The sequence below is a fragment of the Eleutherodactylus coqui genome, chromosome 7, assembly GCF_035609145.1.
Source record: "Eleutherodactylus coqui strain aEleCoq1 chromosome 7, aEleCoq1.hap1, whole genome shotgun sequence".
Taxonomy (NCBI): domain Eukaryota; kingdom Metazoa; phylum Chordata; class Amphibia; order Anura; family Eleutherodactylidae; genus Eleutherodactylus; species Eleutherodactylus coqui.
In genome coordinates, this window is record NC_089843.1 from 111,831,215 (window position 1) to 111,850,225 (window position 19,011).

At 44.5% G+C, this 19,011-nt stretch overlaps 1 long non-coding RNA gene across 1 annotated transcript; it reads right to left on the reverse strand.

The window, feature by feature from the left end:
• Nucleotides 1-946: 946 nt before the first annotated feature.
• Nucleotides 947-8,403, reverse strand: LOC136573380 (uncharacterized). The gene is made up of 3 exons (XR_010785880.1): nucleotides 8,271-8,403; nucleotides 4,343-4,408; nucleotides 947-1,273 (listed from the first exon to the last, which is right to left on the reverse strand). It is a non-coding gene; the product is annotated as an uncharacterized lncRNA (long non-coding RNA).
• Nucleotides 8,404-19,011: the final 10,608 nt, after the last annotated feature.

Here is a 19,011-nt window from a genome sequence, read left to right on the forward strand (position 1 = left end):
ATTTAACCCAAACGATTATTACTTCATTTCGCTCATTTTAATTATTTTTTGGAATGATTATCATTACATCTAAATGCAGCATAAGGCCTCAAGTCCATGGCATGAGGAATCCTGCACGGAATCCACGCATGTCCACGGCTGGTGACCCTGCGTACCTATTCGTGTCTTCTTTCTTCTGTACTACAGATGTGTGCAGATGTGCCGGTCGGCCCGCCAGCAAACATGCGCAGCACTGATTTTTTTTTTTCTAAATCTCCTGCACTTTTCGCTCACGGCCTGCAGGTCAGACAGCTTCCATTGACTTCATTGGAAGCTGTCCATGTGTGAACTGCAGTAAAATCGAGCATGCTGCGAGTTTTCATCCTCAAGCGGAAACTGCAGTTGATTTCCGCTTGTGTGCATGAAGAATCATTTTTCCGTAGCATGCTATGGAGGGTTATTGCGGCAGAATCCGGAAGCAGACGCCCGCTCCGCAGCGAAAAACCGCCAGTGGACATGAGGTCTTACTCATCCTCTGCTTTATCGTCCAGCGCTGCAGTCCAACTGTTCACCCAGTCTCTGCTGTAGCACCACCACCCATTCTACTGGCATCAGCACTCATATGCCGTGACGCCAGGAGTTCTGAACGCTGCGCTGTAGCCTTTGCTTCACTGGCAGCAACGGTCACCTGACTTTGCTGTCAACAGAGGCTGGGTGAGCCTCGGGGCTGCAGGGATAGGCAGCTGAAAACAGGTAACTAATGCTTGATTTCTTATTTTAGGCCATCAGCATCTGACATTTAATTTTCAAATAGTAACCAGACAACCCCTTGAAATATCACAAACTCCATAGAAAGATTTATATAAAAAGGTTTATGAACTCCTTTAGACCTTTAGGTCGTTTTTATATGTGCATTATATGTATTAATAGTTTGTCAATTAACAAAATCAAAGTGAATGAACAAAAGAGAAATCTAAACCAAATCAATATTTGGTGTGACCACTTTTTGTCTTTAAAATAGCATCAATTCTTCTTGGTAAAATTGCACACGGTTTTTAAAGGAACTTGGCAGGGCATTTTTTTTCAAACATATTGGAGAACTAAGAACAGGTTTTCTGTGAATTTAACCTTGCTCAAATCCTTCCTTCTCTTCCTGTAATCCCCGACAGACTTTGTGTTGTTGCGTTCAGGGCTCTGTGGGGTTCCATATCATCACCTCCAAGACTCCTTGTTCTTCTTTACACTGAAGATAGTTGTTAATGACATTCGCTGTATCTTTGGAGTTGCTGTCCTGCTGCAGAAAAAATTTAATCAGTGTCAATCACGTCTTCTATTTTTGAAAAAAAATATATATATTGCAGCATTTTTTCACACTACTCTAAAACTTTTAAACAGTGCTGTACAGGTTTAGTCTTAGAGACTTCTTGAAATCAAAGAGAATGCAAAAACAGGACAGAGAACAAGGGGCACGGATCAAGGTGTAGTATTGAAAAGCCGATGAAAACAAAATAATGGTGTTGTGAGACCTGATATAGTTCTACTCTACTGGGAACAACTCCAAGAACACTTAATCACTCTTCCAGAACAGCAGCCTCCTAAGGTCACAAGCTTCCAACCATTATGGAGGTGGGGAGATATTGTCCGGGAACCTCAAATTCACTTTCTACTGTGAGCTGAAAGAACATCACCTGTTTGTTGGACCATCTTTCAATAGATTCCAATGGCACTGTCATAACACCACTAGATATAGACAAATGTTTTTATTGAATCATATAGCAATTGTACTATTGTTACATGGTTGAATAAAAACATTTGGGTATATCTTTTGATGCTAAGACAGTGCAAATTGGGATCTATTGGTAGATGGTCCAACGAGCAGCACCTTAAAGTTAGGTTCTTTCTACTATTATCTCATAGAGTTCTAAACATGGCATAAGTGACCCCATACACATCGTGAAGTTTTCTCACAATGGACATTTATCACCCATCCCCAAGATGATGTCTGATCATTGGGGGCCCCACCACTGTGACTCCTGTTGATCACTAGGACAGGAGTCCTGAGCCACTCCTCAATGCATGACTTCAGTGAAGACGAGTTTGAAAGGAGCAGCAGTTGAGCATACAACTGCTCCAACATCTATGGAAACAACCAACCACAGTACCCAATTATCTCCATCAGTTCCATAAGCTTTGAATGGAGAGACAACACATATGCTTGACCACTGCTCCATTCAAGCTCCTCCTTACTGTGCTTGTGCATTGAATCTCAGGCTCAGGACCCTAATTTCAGCTATTGCGGGGCTCTCATTAGTGGGTATTCCAGCAGTGGGGCCCCTGCGATCAGACACTATTAACCTGTCCTGTGGATACAATAGTTGATAAATATCCATAGTGGGGCAACAACTTTAATGAAGATGCAATATACAGCAGGCTATATTTACAATAACAGATGTAATAAAAATAGAAATGTTTTCGATGTAATGCATTTATAATTGATTGGTATATTTAGAATTAATGAAAATGTTGCAGTTATTTTTTCCTGGCATGTTTTAAGGAGACTAGCAGAAATTCCTATTTACATTCAAGAAGAATCACAGCCAGACATGCATTAATAATATTCCCTCTGGTCAGAACCTTAGGTCAGAGCACAACTGCACTTTTGGATGCAGGTTTTCAAACTAAAATTGAAATAGTGGATAAAAGGTTTCTGTAGATCGGCTACAATCATAACGTAGGTCAGGAAGCCAAAATACAAGGAGCAATGTGACAGATCATCTTTTCTTAGAAATAGGAAGAACAAAACTTGAAAAATAAATAAATATAGAAAAATGTCATCTGCCCTTCCTGTAATAATCCATTCCCCAGTTATATTTATTCCCCTGGGATTAAAAAAACAAATCGCAAAATGACCTGATTCATAAAAGTGAAGCTCTATCTTCGATTACCAATAGTTACATAGTCAAAAACATAGAATCTAGCATCTTTGTAATATAACTTTATTAACTTCCAGTTTAAACTTTTTCAGGTGTATCTAAGACCGTTTTCAGACAGCCCAGAAAATAGCGCTAGATTTCTGCATTTCGAGATGCACAAATCTTGCAGGAATATGAACCCTATTCTTTTGACCATACACAAGAGCGATTTTTTTTTTCATCGCACTGCAGAAAATCAAATCGCGGCATGTCCTATCTTTGAGCGTGCCCTCGCATCACCCATCGTTTTCAATGGAGCCAGCAGCAGCATCGCACCTCGCACAAGGTGCACATGCGAGGTTTCCACTGTAAGCTCCGCGATACACCACGGCAGAGGATTACTACTTCCCCAAAGTGATGCAAGATGTTTTGATACAAAATTGCCTTGCATCTGCAGCGAAATCGCATGTTAGCGAGCGCGTGAATCACGGCCCGATATCGCACTCGCCCATGTGAATTTAGTAGAGTTGTTTCACACCTGCGTCAGAGCTCAGTTCAGGATTTCTGTCTCCCTGCTCAGTTTTTGGAGGAGGTAAAACTGAAAAAAGGTGGTTTTACATCTTCACTGTAACACTCAGACAGAGGTTCTCAAAAACCTTTAAAAAAACTGAATACTTTCAGTTCGCTTTGTTTTTTTTTTGACTGGAACAAAAACGCAGCACTCATACATCCTCCAAAAACTGAGCAGAAAGACAGAAAGCCTGAGCTGAGTCCTAAAACAGGTGTGAAACCACCCTTTGGGGGGGCCTCACATTTGCACTGGAATCTCCATTCAGAGGTTCTGTCGCAGATCTGGCGCAAAATACTTTCTTCCTGTAAAATGCTAGGAGTTGAGGTGAAAACAAACAGATGCCATCATAGTCAATGGGGTTCATTCAGCGCTGTTCAGTTCCGTCATAAGATTGACCTATTCTGCCAGGAGATTCCCCCTTCCTGCTCCCCAAACGAAGCAGGAAAACGGAAGCCCCGCCACAGATGTGAAACCACCCTTACTCTTTGCAGTAAAAAAAAGGAATCTGTCACCTACTTTTAACCCTACAAGCTAAGCTTATAGGCTGAAAGTTGGTGACCCGCTGATTCTGAAGGTGTAAGTTTTATACTTAACTTCCCCATCAGTGTCAGCACTGAAAGCACCACACAATGCATTGAGCAGTGCGCTGAGTAGTCCGCCCTTTTTAATCTTATAATGGGAGGAATATTTAGCAGCACTCAATGCATTCAGTTGTCACTTTCAGGGCTCACAACGGGGAAACAACGGGGGAGGTAAGTATGAAACTTACATCCCCAGACTCAGTGGGTCACCAAATTTCAGCCCATATGCCTAGCTTATAGAGCTAAAAGTAGGTGATAGAGTTTCCCTTTAATTCTACAGTCTCACTCTAAGCCTTTACCTTTAGGTACCACCATAGGGTCGCCCCACCCATCCTTTTCGTTCTTGTCCTTACAGATTTGAGGACCTGTAATGAAAATGGTAGTCTATTACACTCCTAATAACACTGAGGTATTGCATAAGGATAATATGGCTTTAATATTTTAGGGTGAATCTACTGTACATTATCCCTTCACTTGGAAGCAATAAACTATACATTAATGGACCAAAACAATAATATACATATTGTCAGAAATATTCACGTAGATACTTTCATTCCTATTAAATAACATTTGTAATCCCTTAAAAGGACACCACTTCATCATCAGACCCATCTTGGCTCCTGTAAAAGGAAAATATAGCAAATCCATATTAAGGTATACATGTAAAATACTGATCTTAGATAAATGTGCCCTAAGAGTCTTTTTTATGTATCTGGCATTTATTGGATACTTCTGATACCTCTGTGTTGCATTTGTTTTGAATTGTATATTAATAAGGATATCAATTATTTAGCAGTAAAGGACTCTTGCTTTTTTTTAGGTGCTATAATGTTTGAGAATTGTTGTGCAATGAATGCCACATGGGTTCATCTGCATAACAAATGAAGGTACTAGAGGTGTAAGGGGTTCCTTTAAGGGCTAATGCCTACAGACGGATTTCTGCCGCGTTTACTGCGGCAGAAGTCCACGGCGTTATCCCACAGCTATTAGGTTCTACGGAACCTAATACCTTTTTGCCCTCCAATGCTCACGATGCAGAATTCTACAATGGATTTCTACAGCATAAAAGAAATTGCGGCATGTTCTATCTTCCACAAAAATACGCGCATTATAGTCAGTGGAAGCCATCTGTCCTGTGGTACTTCTGCTGAAATAATAGTGGAATGTCGTTTTTTTTCCATTTTCCTCCACTTAGAATTTTTTTCAAGTATTTTAATACATTATATGGTATATTAAATAGCACCATTAAAAAATGCAACTCATCCCGCAAAAAACAAGGCCTCATACAGCTACGTCGATGGGTAAATAAAGGAGTTACAATTTTTTAAAAGGGGGGAGGAAAAAACTAAAATTTAAAAAAAGGGCTGCGGCCTTACGGCTTAATCACATGGGTGTTCCGTCGCACAATTTCTTGTGCACATAACTGGTGCTTTCAAAATATTGTGTGACCGAAGCTCGCTTCACGGCAGAAAAAAAGCTGCTAGCAGCGTTTATCTGCACAAAAGGGCTCGGTCACACGAACATTTTAATGCTCAAAAAGAGTGCTGCCCACTATCCTCTGCCACAGCTGTGCCACAGCTGTCACAGAGGAGCGCGATGTTCTCCCATTGAATTCAATGGAGCCGTCAATATAGCCGGCTCCATTGAAAGCAATGGGCTGCCTGCCAGCACTGTAGTAATTTTCGGGGAAGGGCTTAAAATATAAGCCCTTTCCTGAAAACCATCCTAAAAATGTGTAAAAATTAAAAAACCTCTGCAGCTGCCAGGGCTCAGCCGTGTCCAGCCGACTCTTCTCCCTGCAGTGTTCTAAAGAGTATTCAGCAGGCGGAGATTTAAAATCCCCGCCTGCTGAATGGGCTGCCTCTGATTGGTTGAGCACTGTGACCAATCAGAGGCAGCTCTCAGCTATTGAATGACAGCTGAGAACTGCCTCTGATTGGTCCTTGCGCTCAGCCAACCAGAGGCAGCACTCACCCATTCATGAATTCAGCTGTCATTCAATAGCTGAGAGCTGCCTCTGATTCGTCACAGTGCTCAGCTAATCAGAGACAGCCCATTCAGCAGGCAGGGATTTTAAATCCCCGCCTGCCAAATACTACTGAGAGCAGTGCAGGGAGAAGAGCCGGCTGGACGCGGCTGAGCCCCAACAGCTGCAAAAAGGTGAGTATACATTTTTTTTTTATTTTAACACATTTTTTAGGATGGTTTTCAGGGAAGGGCTTATCTTTTAAGCCCTTCCCTGAAAATTACTACAGCGCTGGCCGGCAGCCCATTGCTTTCAATGGAGCGGCTGTATTGCTGTGACAGCTGTCGCAGAGGATCACGATCTTCAGTATATGTTCTCAATGGGGTTGGCGCTGCTGCCACCAGCCCCATTGAGCGCAAGGTGAAACCCCTAGATGCAACAGCATCCAGGGTTTCCACATACACAGAACACCGATTTGTCACAGAATGCAGTTACATGCGTTCTGTGAATCGTTGTGTCCTATAATTTTCGCCGCATGCGTTTGTGCGCATGTAAAATTCACACATGTGACTGCTCCCATTGCAAAGGATTGGGTCTATATAGATGCAGATTGCAAACGCAACTGTCAGACGTGCGTACAAACGCCGTGTGACTGAGCCCTTAAGGGGTTAACATCTGTCTCTTTGAGCAACACGACTGAACACTGTACAACATTTTCTCTACTATTTCTCCTGTTATTGCTGTGGTTTCATATTGAATCCAAAGTATTAGTAATTCTAGAATTTAGTTAGGTTTTGCCCCTTTTACATAGGATGATTCTTCGCTCTTGGGCCACCTTTTTTAGACTGCACAATTCTCAAAGAGAATGAACAGTTCTCGTTCAGCATTTTACATTCCTATATGAACACTAAACAAGTAATGTTTAAACTGCCCGACAAGTAAACGAGCCGGCGCTGATTTTTATGCCCGCTGAAACTGAACAATTCTCATTTAGAGTTCAGTCATTGGTAGCGTCAAAACTGAACGATTATCGTTCAGTTTCACTCGTTTAAACGATTTTCTGAACAATAATCATTCCGTGTAAACGCAGCATTAGGGCTCAGTCACACGGGCGCATCGGCGCCCGTGTAACTGCAGCCAGCAGGCGGCCGTACCTGAAGACGGACGTCTCTCTGCAGCGCCAGGAGGAAGAACATGTGACCGGCTTCATTGCCAGTCATGTGTTCTTTCATCAGCGCTGGAGAGAGACGGCCGCCTTCAGGTATGGCCGTCTTCTAACTGTCAGTCACACGGGCGCATCAGCGCCGGTCTACGGGTGCCGATGCGCCCGTGTGACTGAGCCCTTAGTCTACTGTAAAAGATAATTGATTACACAATTGTTCACTTGCATTACTCAGTTCTTAAATAAATGCTGCATGTTTTTGTAACGCCTGATGCATCTTATCCTGAATTGTATTGCGATACCACCATTCGCAACAGAAGAATGCAAACCCCAGGTTTAAGCAAATACAATACAGATATGTCGTCACTTTATTTACTAATTAGGGCAAATCCACTCCGATGAGGACTGAGGATTCTCTGAGCATTGTGGTTGAACATTTTGAGGCCAGCACAAATGCATTTAGGGTCCTCTTTATGAATGGTCCCTAATATTTCATTGGTAATGAAAGTGATGAATAATTGGATTAGGTGGAAGCTCTTTTGAATGAATAAACAGTATAAGGAAGGACAAATACATATTAGCATGCACAAAGCTGACAAATGGTGACATGACACAGCCATCGCTCATCTTTAGCACTGAATTTAAAACGGTTGTCTAAGTTGTAAGAACTCTGGACAACCTCTTCTCCATGCATTAAAATGGCAAATGGTGATACACTCACCTCTTCCTGCCCTCGCTGTGCTTGGTATGTGTCTATGGCTGCAATCCCACCAGGTTTATGGGATGTCACAGGGGCTGCAGCCAACAACAGAGCTCAGCAATCAATCACTGAGCTCTGGCAGTAGTCCCTGTGATGTCCCGTAAACCGGGCAGAACTGCAGTCATGAACAGAGATCGGAGCAAGGGACCGAGCTCCGTCACAAGACACAGCAGGAGCGGGGAGAGGTGAGTGCATCACTATTTGTTATTTTCATGCATGCAACCCCTTTAAGCTGCAAGGTCAGACCATAATTTTGCGGACAGAAATTTCTACATTCTTATTAATAGTTCAAAATAGACAATACCAAGGTCTTATCAGCAGCATTACTCAAGTACTTACCATCATACGGCACATACAGTTTTGCCATCATTGTTTGAAGATTTTCCAAGGGCTTTGCAATGTTGAACACGTTTTCAGAAAGAAAGCTCTTAATTATAAAAAGTGGAGCAGTTTGCAAGGTGCTTATCCTCCATGACATTCCCCGGCAGACAGCTGAAGGCCCTGCAATGCATCTTTCTGACACAGTAATCCTACTGGGGAAGAGACTGCGTTTTACCAACAGTTAGAAGCACTTTACTGACTTCAGGCATTTTCCTTTCTTCATAAATTTCTATTAACAAGCCTCTGTTTACTGTTTGCTTTTATTGTTATTTGTAGTGTCTCACGTAAACATTTTAAAAGCTCTTTGAAGTAGAGACAGAAAAATGTATCTGTGAGAGAGCTTGGGGCTCACGGTTTATTTACCCGAGCAGAACTGGTCTAACAACTGACGCGATTTAGTTGCTCTGTTGACTAAATTTATAGTGTTTGTGTACTGTGTAAGGATCGGCAATGGGTTCTCTCGCTAAGCTTTATTGGACCAGTAAAAGTCCAATTACTACAGTGAAGTAGCTCTTTATTTAATGGACTGCCTTTGGAGAATGAAAGCGAATCAACCAATATTTATTGCATATTATCTATTGCTCTATGATACTACTGAGAAAAAGTAAGGGTGTGTACAACTGTTGCCCGTTTTAATAGTTTTATTAATGACTTAGTGGAAGTCGAAAAAATTGAATTGGTAGGTAACCTAATGTCTTCAACTAAATTATTAATAAAATTGGGGGGACCGAGTGAGAAAGAGATAGTAACTGCTATCCAGCCATTTCCTAATTGGACGTTTCTAGGCACAGATGGTTTTCCCATTGAGTGGTGTAAAAAGAATGCGGAGTTCTTGAACTCTAGACTTCTTGTTCTTTACAATTCCATTTTGCAGGAGGGTACTGTGCCAAACATCATAAGAGGCTGTCATAGGTCTAATTCCCAAACTCCTTAGACTGCCCCATTTCCCTTCTTAATAATGATGTTAAAATCCTGGCCAAAATACTAGCCATGCACATTAACTCTATCCTTAAAGAAATTATACAGGATGACCAATCCGGCCTCATGCCCAACAAGAGTACAAATATGAATAGATAATAGACTGAACATGACTCGACAATGTAATGCAGTAGCGAAAAAGGCAAACACAATTCTTGGATGTATTCAGAGAAGCATAGAGTCTAGATCACGTGAGGTAATTATCCCCCTCTACTCTTCCTTAGTCAGACCTCATCTGGAATACTGTGTCCAGTTCTGGGCACCCCACTGTAAAAAAGACATCAACAAACTGGAGCAAGTTCAGAGAAAAGTTACCAAGATGGTGAGAGGTCTGCAAATCATGTCCTATGAAGAACGGTTAAAGGATCTGGGAATGTTTAGCTTGCAAAAAAGAAGGCTGAGAGGAGACTTAATAGCTGTCTACAAATATCTGAAGGGCTGTCACAGTGCAGAGGGATCAGCTCTATTCTCATTTTCACAAGGAAAGACTAGAAGCAGCAGGATGAAACTGAAAAGAGAGGAGACACAAAAAGGATATTAGAAAAAAACTTTCTGACAGTGAGGGTGATCAATAAGTGGAACAGATTACCATGGGAGGTGGTGAGTTCCCCTTAAATGGAAGCCTTCAAACAGAGGCTGGACAGACATCTGTCTGGGATGATTTAGTGAATCCTGCACTGAGCAGGGGGTTAGACCAGATGACCCTGGATGTCCTTCCAACTCTACCATTCTATGATTCTATGACACCTTTTTATCAATTTCACACGTCCACACTAACAGTGGAAAGTGAACTCTTGTATTTTTTGACCATGGTAAAGCTTGTGACTCGGTGGAGTGGAAGAACTTATGGGCAGTGATGACCCAATTTGGGTTTGGACCTGTCTTCATAAAGTGGGTGCAGATTCTCTTTAGCTCTCTGGTAGCTAGTGTTAAAACTCATATCCCTGCATGATTCTCTCTGAGTAGGGGTACACGTCAGGGCTGCCCCCTGTCTATAGCCCTTTTTGCCCTAGCCATTGCATCCTCCACAGTGGTTGAGTTTAAAGTGAGCAATTGTGAAGGAACACATTGCATTGTATTTTGTAGACACTCTCTTTTTCCTGCAAGACCCAGAGTCTTCTTCCTACTTCAGTATTAATATTTAAAAGCAAGACAGCTTAGAGTGCACAGGTCTGAAGGAGAAAAAACAAAGATAAAAGACAAGATAAAAGGAATAGACTCAGCTTGTGCAAGTGGCCTAACCTCCTGGCAGGCCGTCACACCCATGGTTCATGAAGGCGTGTAGATAAAAATACTTTGTTACCAAGACATCACAGTAGGAGAGCGCAATGAAAAGAGCTCAAGACTTCTCCAAGACTCAATCATAAAAACCTACAAAACAGAAACGAAAAAAAAACAGACCTCAAAGTCTTAAAATCAGTGCTAAAATCCTTATTGTCAAACTTTGAGGTACTCACTAGGTGGGGGGTGGGTTCCAGAAATCATCAGAGAAACCCCCCCTTCCTCATAGTCTCCAGGAATGCCAACGTGATAAAGAGTTCTCAGTTAACAGGAGGCTGGATCTATAAACTTTAAAAGATGTATTACATTCAAAAGAAGATAAGTTTTACAAAAAATAGAACCTTGAAGAACATTTTAGCTCTTTCTTGGCCCCATAATCAAAAAACCTTTCTTGTTCCCAGAACTCTTTTAATGTGGGATTCGGAATTGTAAGTGTTGTTTTAATATTCATCATGGAAGGGAGGAGATTGTTTTAGAGAGCGAGAATAGACTTATCCATCTGAATCAATTTCTTAATTTTAGTTCATAAATAAAGAGAGAAAAAACTCCTGCACTCACGGAACTCTATAGTACCACCAAATTGTATAGCCTAGGTATACATGAATAGAGACCACAAAAGAGGAAATTTATTGTGATCAATGTATCACAATTAAGGTGAAGGACACCTCAGTGGTGAAGTAAATAGTGTTTTTAATTAACAATAAAAGATGGTGCAATGCGTTTCGGAGCTTTCAAGCACAAAAGCTGGCAAATTCACAAAACCTTGAGAAAGGAGCCTTGAGAGCTCTGAAACGCGTTGCACCCTCTATTATTGTCCAATAAAAACACTATTTACTTGACCACTGAGGTGTCCTTCACCTTAATTGTGATAGATTGATCACAATAAATTTCCTCTTTTGTGGTCTCTATTCATGTATACCTAGGCTATACTATTTGGTGGTACTATAGGTTTACCTGAGCACAGGAGTTTTTCTTCTCTTTATTTATTTTCCACTAGCTTACCCGTCGCGCGTTGCTGCGAAGACAGACATACATACATACATTCGTTTTTATATATCTAGATAACAGCCAATCGCAGCGCAGCTTTCATGTTACCTCAGCTTTATAATATATAACTTTTCCTTAAAATATAAGCTTTTCCTATTTATGACATAATCAATGCTCATGCCAAATTTCAAGTTTCTATGACATCGGGAAGTGAGAGAATTAGTGGCAATGATGGAAATTGAACGATCTACGTGGGGGGGGGCGTAACTGTTGACGACGCTCTCACGCGCACCATTTATCATAGGATAGTTGTACTATGCCTATAATCTTCCCAGGAGTGTACTCAACAACTTCCCAAAGTTTCATGGCAATCGGATGAATGGTGTGGTAGCGCATAAAGGACAAACAGACACGCATACAGACATACAGACACGCATACATTGAATTTTATATATATAGATTATCTCTGGGGGCTACCCGCTTCTCAGTCTCTCTCCATGTATACTCTCTTTTGATGTCCCTTTACTGAGACAGGGTTTCCTTCACCCACAACATTCTGACTGTTCCGCACACCTTAGTCATCTCGCGCTGTAAACCACTACAGGTTCATTTGGCTACAATCAACAGAGGTGCTCTAGACCCCCATATTAATTGCGGTTCAAGTTACTTAATCTATCTTTTAGAATGTCCATGTCATCTCAAGTAAAATGGGGGGACTGTAAATGCCTTCAGGACCAGTATGAACAAACATTGTTTTAATATCTTGAAGAGATTTAAAAAACACAGCGTATCTCAAAACTTCTCCAGTGTGCACAATATGGAACCCTCTTTGATGCGAATCACTCCAATAGAGAAGGTAACACAAGGTCTTTTTCAAGACTCGAATCTAAAGAAATATATTGGATATTTCAGCTCAATACACTCGTACTGAATGCCTTGAACAAAAGTGCTAAAAAAATTTAATAATAGTAATATTTTACAATTTTATATTTTTATTCCAGTCACTTTTTATCCTTCTAATTCCCATTTTTAAGCTTTATCTGCCTATTTTTTATTTTTTATTATTTTACAGTTCCCAACAATCATTTCCCATTATTACTCTTTTGGAACATTAATGACTTTTCAACATATTATTTTTTATATATATTAATTCATAATTCTTCATATTTTTAATATAGTTTTAATATGTGCAGATTCTTTTTATTCATATGCTTAATATTTCCCTCCATGATTCCTTCCTATCTGTCCATATCTTCATTTTACTGCATCAATCATTTCAAGTGTTTCACACCGCTTTTAATTTCCATATTAAGTCATCATATTTTTTTCATTTATTTTATATTCCATAGTCTTATTGCGTAGGTCCCAAATCACATCCCCATAGCTTTTATTGTTTCAATACTTATTTACTAGAGATGAGCGAGCACGCTCTGATAAGCCAGTTACTCGAGCGAGCCTCCCTCTTCTCAAGTAACTGCTTGCTGGTCCGAGCGTGCTTGGGGGGGGGGGGGCGGGGACGGCAGGGGATAGTGTGGGGGAGAGATCTTTCTCACTGTCTCCCCCGCTACCACCTGCACTCTCGGACCAGTAAGCAGTTACTCGAGAAGAGCAAGGCTCGCTCGAGTATCTGACTTATCCGAGCGTGCTCGCTTATTTCTATTATTTACCTATTGTGTTTATTTTATATTGTGTTTTTATATATTTTCTGGCTTTTCCTTGTTTTTATTAATGACTTCTTATTCATTTACATATTTTTTATATATGTTATTTTTAGGTACAGCGATCTATATTTTATCTAGCATGTTTTAATTTATTAAAATTCTCCACATATTTGAAAACTTTATGTGATTTATTCCACTTTTGGTATTTGGCACGCACGCCATACAATAACCCCACACCGGGGAATATGCATCTCCAATGCCTGCATGCTATTTGAACGCATACCCAGATTTGGTGCCTTTTTGGAGTGCATGTCTGGGTACCATGTTTATTCGCAATCATGTACATCCACTGTGCAAACATAATTACGTTTATTCCGCCCCCACATTACCACCTAATTAAGGAAATATTACTATATTAATCCAGCTTGACATTCCACCTGTAATAATCCTATACTTGAAAAAGGACATATAAGTAGAGATGAGCGAACGTACTCGTCCGAGCTTGATACTCGTTCGAGTATTAGCGTGTTCGAGATGCTCGTTACTCGAGACGAGTACCACGCGATGTTCGAGTTACTTTCACTTTCATCTCTGAGACGTTAGCGCGCTTTTCTGGCCAATAGAAAGACAGGGAAGGCATTACAACTTCCCCCTGCGACGTTCAAGCCCTATACCACCCCCCTGCAGTGAGTGGCTTGCAAGATCGGGTGTCACCCGAGTATATAAATCGGCCCCTCCCGCGGCTCCCCACAGATGCATTCTGACAGAGATCAGGGACAGTGCTGCTGGTGCCGGAGCTGCTATAGAAAGAGCGTTAGGAGTTATTTTAGGCTTCAAGAACCCCAACGGTCCTTCTTAGGGCCACATCTAACTGTATGCAGTAGTGTGGAGGCTGATTTTTGTAGTGTTGCACTTTTTTTTTTTTGTATATCGGCCGTGCAGAGCATTGCGTCCTGCAGTAATTTTACATTGTCCAGGGCCAGTAGTGGTGAGGCAGGGACAGAAGACATATTTAGTGTATATAGGCAGTGGGCCTTTCCAAAAACATTTGGGAAAAAAAATCTATTTGGGCTGCCTCAGTGTACTGCGTCTCTGCTGGGGGTAGTTGTCCTAATTCATACGCAGCCAGCTAAGTGTTACAGCAGGCTTGCGCAAAATTCTTTCCTGCCTCTGTGTTGCCTCTTACATCACCGCTGTATTCCTGTCCACAAGTGTAATGGGTCTCTGCTGGGGTTAGTTGTCCTAATTCATACGCAGCCAGCTAAGTGTTACAGCAGGCTTGCGCAAAATTCTTTCCTGCCTCTGTGTTGCCTCTTACATCACCGCTGTATTCCTGTCCACAAGTGTACTGGGTCTCTGCTGGGGGTAGTTGTCCTAATTCATACGCAGCCAGCTAAGTGTTACAGCAGGCTTGTGCAAAATTCTTTCCTGCCTTTGCTGTGCGTTCCGTTAACGAAGTCAGCCTCCAACCAGAGGCCAATAAGCGGCACATTTAATTACAGCGTTCTGTTTCTGCACTACTGGTAATACAGCATGCTGAGGGGTAGGGGTAGGCCTAGAGGATGTGGATGCGGGTGAGGACGCGGAGGCCCAAGTCAGGGTGTGGGCACAGGCTGAGCCAGTGCGGTGGCCAGGGGTAGAGGCAGGGCCAGACCGAATAATCCACCAACTGTTTCCCAAAGCGCCCCCTCACGCCATGCCACCCTGCAGAGGCCAAGGTGCTCTAAGGTGTGGCAGTTTTTCACAGAGACGCCTGACGACCGACGAACAGTGGTGTGCAACCTTTGTCGCGCCAAGATCAGCTGGGGAGCCACCACCACCAGCATGCGCAGGCATATGATGGCCAAGCACCCCACAAGGTGGGACGAAGGCCGTTCACCGCCTCCGGTTTGCACCACTGCCTCTCCCCCTGTGCCCCAACCTGCCACTGAGATCCAACTGAGATCCACGAGTGCCTACCAGCCTGCACCCACACCCTCACCTCCGCTGTCCTCGGCCCCATCCAGCAATGTCTCCCAGCGCAGCGTCCAGACGTCGCTAGCGCAACTGTTTGAGCGCAAGCGCAAGTACGCCGCCACGCACCCGCACTCTCAAGCGTTAAACGTGCACATAGCCAAATTGATCAGCCTGGAGATGCTGCCGTATAGGCTTGTGGAAACGGAGGCTTTCAAAAGCATGATGGCGGCCCCGCGCTACTCGGTTCCCAGTCGCCACTACTTTTCCCGATGTGCCGTCCCAGCCCTGCACGACCACGTCTCCCGCAACATTGTACGCGCCCTCACCAACGCGGTTACTGCCAAGGTCCACTTAACAACGGACACGTGGACAAGCACAGGCGGGCAGGGCCACTATATCTCCCTGACGGTACATTGGGTGAATTTAGTGGAGGCTGGGACAGAGTCAGAGCCTGGGACTGCTCACGTCCTACCCACCCCCAGAATTGCGGGCCCCAGCTCGGTGGTGGTATCTGCGGCGGTGTATGCTTCCTCCACTAAACCACCCTCCTCCTCCTCCTCCTCCAACACAACCTCTGTCTCGCAATCAAGATGTGTCAGCAGCAGCAGCACGTCGCCAGCAGTCGGTGTCGCGCGGCGTGGCAGCACAGCGGTGGGCAAGCGTCAGCAGGCCGTGCTGAAACTACTCAGCTTAGGAGAGAAGAGGCACACGGCCCACGAACTGCTGCAGGGTCTGACAGAGCAGACCGACCGCTGGCTTGCGCCGCTGAGCCTCCAACTGGGCATGGTCGTGTGTGACAACGGCCATAACCTGGTGGCGACTCTGCAGCTCGGCAGCCTCACGCACGTGCCATGCCTGGGCCATGTCTTTAATATGGTGGTTCAGCGCTTTCTGAAAAGCTACCCACACTTGTCAGACCTGCTCGGAAAGGTGCGCCGGGTCAGCGCACATTTCCGCAAGTCCAAGACGGACGCTGCCACCCTGCGGACCCTGCAACATCGGTTTAATCTGCCAGTGCACCGACTGCTGTGCGACGTGCCCACACGGTGGAACTCTACGCTCCACATGTTGGCCAGACTCTATGAGCAGCGTAGAGCTATAGTGGAATACCAACTCCAACATGGGCGGCGTAGTGGGAGTCAGCCTCCTCAATTCTTTACAGAAGAGTGGGCCTGGTTGGCAGCCATCTGCCAGGTCCTTGGAAACTTTGAGGAGTCTACCCAGATGGTGAGCAGGGATGCTGCAATCATTAGCGTCACCATTCCTCTGCTATGCCTCTTGAGAAGTTTCCTGTAAAGCATAAAGGCAGACGCTTTGCGCTTGGAAATGGAGGCAGGGGTAGACAGTATGTCGCTGGATAGTCAGAGCACCCTCATGTCTATATCTCAGCGCGTTGAGGAGGAGGGGGAGGAGCATGAGGAGGAGGGGGAAGAGACAGCTTGGCCCACTGCAGAGAGTACCCATGCTGCTTGCCTCTCATCCTTTCAGCGTGTATGGCCGGACGAGGAGGAGGAGGATCCTGAAAGTGATCTTCCTAGTGAGGACAGCCATGTGTTGCGTACATGGCTGACTTCATGTTAGGATGCCTTTCTCGAGACCCTCGCGTTACACGCATTCTGGCCACTACGGATTACTGGGTGTACACACTGCTCGACCCACGGTATAAGGAAAACCTTTCCACTCTCATACCCGAAGAGGAAAGGGGTTCGAGAGTGATGCTATACCACAGGACCCTGGCGGACAAACTGATGGTAACATTCCCATCCGACAGCGCTAGTGGCAGAAGGTGCAGTTCCGAGGGCCAGGTAGCAGGGGAGGCGCAGAGATCAGGCAGCATGTACAGCGCAGGCAGAGGAACATTCTCCAAAGCCTTTGCCAGCTTTATGGCTCCCCAGCAAGACTATGTCACCGCTCCCCAGTCAAGGCTGAGTTGGCGGGAGCACTGTAAAAGGATGGTGAGAGAGTACGTAGCCGATCGCACGACCGTCCTCGGTGACGCCTCTGCCCCCTACAACTACTGGGTGTCGAAGCTGGACACGTGGCCTGAACTCGCGCTGTATGCCCTGGAGGTGCTTGCTTGTCTTGCGGCAAGCGTCTTGTCAGAGAGGGTGTTTAGTGCGGCTGGGGGAATCATCACGGATAAGCGTACCCGCCTGTCAACCGACAGTGCCGACAGGCTTACACTCATCAAGATGAACAAAGCCTGGATTTCCCCAGACTTCTCTTCTCCACCAGCGGACAGCAGAGATACCTAAGCAATACGTAGGCTGCACCCGCGGATGGAAGCATTGTTCTCTATCACCATCAAAAACGGGGACATTTTTGCTTCATCAATCTGTGTATTCTATTCATCCTCCTCCTCCTGCTTCTCCTCCTGAAACCTCACGTAATCAAGCCGAACGGGCAATTTTTCTTAGGCCCACAAGGCTCAGTCATATAATTTTTGTAAACAATTTTTATACGTTTCAATGCTCATTAAAGCGTTGAAACTTTCACCTGAACCAATTTTTATTTTAACTGGGCTGCCTCCAGGCCTAGTTACCAATTAAGCCACATTAACCAAAGCGATTAATGGGTTTCACCTGCCCTCTTGGTTGGGCATGGGCAATTTTTCTGACATATATTAGTACTGTTGGTACACCAATTTTTGGGGGCCCTCGCCTACAGTGTAATCCAATTAATTTTTTGCCCACCTGCATTAAAGCTGACGTTACATCAGCTGTGATGGGCAATGCAATGGGATATATTTATGTACCGCCGGTGGCTTCCTGGCACCCACCCATGCTGTGGGTCCACAGGGAGTTGTAACTGTATGTGTCTACTTCTAAAAAACCCCAGTCTGACTGGGGCATGCAGTGTGGGCCGAAGCCCACCTGCATTAAACATGACATTACCTCAGCTGTGATGGGCAATGCAATGGGATATATTTATGTACCGCCGGTGGGTTCCTGGCACCCACCCATGCTGTCGGTCCACACGGAGTTGTAACTCCATGTGTACACTTCTAAAGAACCCCAGTCTGACTGGGGCATGCAGTGTGGGCCGAAGACCACCTGCATTTAATCGGACGTTACCTCAGCTGTGATGGGCACTGCAATGGGATACATTTATGTACAGCCGGTGGGTTCCAGGGAGCCACCCATGCTGTGGGTGCACACGGAATTCCCATTGCGGAGTTGTACCTGCCTGTGACTATTTATAAAAAACCGCGGTCTGACTGGGGCATGCAGACACCTTGACAGAATGAATAGTGTGTGGCACATAGGTTCCCCATTGCTATGCCCACGTGTGCAGCTCCTGATGGCGGTGGCACAGGATTATATTTCTCATTGCCTCTGTACAGCATTGTGGGCTATCGCCCCGCCCCTTTTAAAGAGGGTCGCTGCCTAGCCGTGCCAACCCTCTGCAGTGTGTGCCTGCAGTTCCTCCTCATGGCAGACGCACTTATAAATAGACATGAGGGTGGTGTGGCATGAGTGCAGCTGAAGGCTGCGCAGGGACACTTTGGTGTGCGCTGTGGACACTGCGTCGTGCGGGGGGGGCAGCATGTAACCCAGGAGAAGTTGCAGCGGAGTGTCATGCAGGCAGTGATTGTGCTTTGTTGGAGGTAGTGTGGTGCTTAGCTAAGGTATGCATTGCTAATGAGGGCTTTTCAGAAGTAAAAGTTGTTGGGAGGGGGGAGCACTGTTGCCGCTATTGTGGCTTAATAGTGGGACGTGGGAACTTGAGATGCAGCCCAACATGTAGCCCCTCGCCTGCCCTATCCGTTGCTGTGTCATTCCCATCACTTTCACAAATAAAAACCTTAGCGAGCATCGGCGATATACAAAAATGCT